The following is a 2,721-nucleotide window of genomic DNA, read 5'->3' as shown; positions in this document are numbered from 1 at the left end:
ATGCGCACGTGTACGAGCTTTGTTGGTTAAAAGCGTACGGGTTTTCGCCGAGGATCGCGAACCGGCTAGCGAGGACACCAATTGTGAGAGAGCCTTTCTGAAAATTAAACTCATTCAGAATCTAATTCCGGGTAATCAAGGCTTCGCCAGGTTTCACCTACGCCTGACACGATCCGACATTGTTCTCTTTGCGCACGCTTCTTCCTTCTCCTTTTTCCGCGGAAACGAACGCGCGTATAATTGCGCGACGACGCAAATGAACATAAAGGAATTCTTTGGGTACATTCAGAAAACGTACCTTTTTTTCATTCTATCACGAAGACTCGAGATGTTTAAAGATCGTTACGAAATTTTTCAAGAACGAACGTTCGTGGTTGATCAAGAATCTGGTTCGCCTATGAAAGAATAATTTCGGTGAGTTTGCTCGCCTGTAGGTGCATCGATCGGAAAGTAATTAAAATGTTGTAATAGTACAAACACGAGGATGAACGGCCGAGCATAAATCAAATATTGAATCGTTAAATACATCGGTTTAATTCCTCGGATAGTACCGGTACACGTTAGACCTTTCGACCGTCCAACGGATCGTCCCGAGACTGACGATGACGTTTCATTGTTTCAATATTAATCGCGTACGATTAAAGTTTCGAGGCAATTAAACGCGGCTACGGCGTACCTGCTGATCCTCTTTTTCCCGTTTCAATTAGCTATTAGGGATCGAGGGAAGACGAATGGTAACGAGTCGGTGAACGTTGGGCCGGTGTTTTATAAAGCCGTTATTGGGCCTTAAGTGAATACGTAAGCAGGGGTCATTCATCAAACCGCGCCACGCTCGTTTCGTATCCGGCCCTTGTAAGGCACGCTCGACACGCTTACACGGCTAATAAATAAGATGTACGTAAGCCGAAACGATTCCGATCAGCCATTTGCTCGCGAGCTACAACATTATGCGCCTCGTGTTGCGCGATTTCGATATTACCGGTATTTTGTACCGGCACAGATACACCGGGACACCGTGTATACACAACGATCACTGTAATTTATAACGGCGAATTAACGTTACAGAAAGGGAAAAGCGTATATATATACGAGCCGCGTCCACGGTGTTCTCATTTACATACCCATGAATAATTATTAATAGCTTCTCGTTCGGATCTGGCGGGTATCGGTGAGCGTTAACGAACGACACGGACTTGCCCAGCACGGAAAGAATGTTACAAACGGACATTTCGCACGGCGAATAATCGCGGCTGCGCGAACTACGAAACGATGCTAACAATGCTTAATTGAATAATGATAACGTGCCGATTATGCACGATGAAACGTAGCGTGCATTATATAGAAAGGTCAAACTGCGAACCGGTGGAAATCATTCGCAGACGACGATAATATCGTTTAACGGTTCATCGAACATCGTAATCAACAATTGAACAAGATAATCACGTAACGATATTTAATTACCTGTGCATTATCGGTACCGCGCCCTAACAAAACCGTCCCGAACGCGAGCCATCTCTTTCGCTCGGTTATTTCTAGCCGATTTGTTTGAAATATTTCCTAACAGTGTCGCAGCAACGCGGTCAAATAATATCGCTCGTGTCACCGATGATTTCGAAATTCTCCGATCGAATTAGTATTCGCGTTGATAAGCATCGATTTAATCAGCGACCCGAAAACTGGTACAGTACGTAGAAAAAACAATGAAATACGTGAAACGTAAAATACAGTATAAAATTCTTGAGAAGAGTTCAAAGCTAGATGGTTACACGGTCGAAACAAATTTTTCTTAGAAGACGGCCGAGTTGTACGAGTCTGGGATCCTGCGATCGTCCCAAAGTCCTTCGAGGATAAAGAGGAAAGGAGAATAGAGAATAATACAACCGTGTGAGTGCTTTAAAATTCCAAAGTTAAATCCAGACACGTGCAGTAAATCATGGCCGCGTTACGGAATCGTTCCGACCGCGGAACATCGAGATGACGCGGCACGAGGAGATCAGTCCGGAGCGGATCGGCAGGACCGAGTGGGACAACCAGGAAGGATAAAAGAGGAAGAAAAAGGATTGCTCACGAGACGCGGCTGGCGCGAAGGCAGAAGAGTTTCGAGGCACAATAATAATTTGAACGCCGACCATATTTCACCGAGGCGGCTGTGAGTTATGGCAGTCGCGGTCGACGCAAATGATTTAGGTTTAATAACGACGGCCTGTCCGGGCCAGGTCAGCCCTGGGCATTGTCAGTGAAACGGCGGGGCCTCTTCCAGGGATGTCTCCTACAGCTCACGGGCTCGCTTAAGGTCACCTTTGTTTTCTCCTGCACTTACAGGACGATCTAATACAACGCGTGGGTCGTAATCAGTGGTACAACCAGGAAGGTGATGATTCTATGTCTTGGAACATTAGTTGAAACGATAGAAGAAAATTTTTAATGGAGAAAGCTTTGATTTTTGAAGAAAGACGAAGCAAAATCTCCTTTCTTATTTGGGCAAACAGTTTCACAGTATGGCGGTGATAACGTCGCGACTGTTTGTGAGGATCCTACCGAGACAATTCACAAAGCTACGCTAGTTCGAACAGCGAAACACAGAAATTTACCGAAATGTACATTCGGTCGGCTCGATATCCTGTTCAAAGAAATTCGATAATAAAATCGTCGAGTGTATCGCGCGTCCGCCTGTTCGGAGCGAAAAATTGTCACGTGGCGCAAACAGCCGGCCGAAGTTTG

This window comes from Osmia lignaria, chromosome 14 (assembly GCF_051020975.1).
Source record: "Osmia lignaria lignaria isolate PbOS001 chromosome 14, iyOsmLign1, whole genome shotgun sequence".
NCBI lineage: Eukaryota > Metazoa > Arthropoda > Insecta > Hymenoptera > Megachilidae > Osmia > Osmia lignaria.
This window is presented reverse-complemented; position numbering follows the sequence as displayed.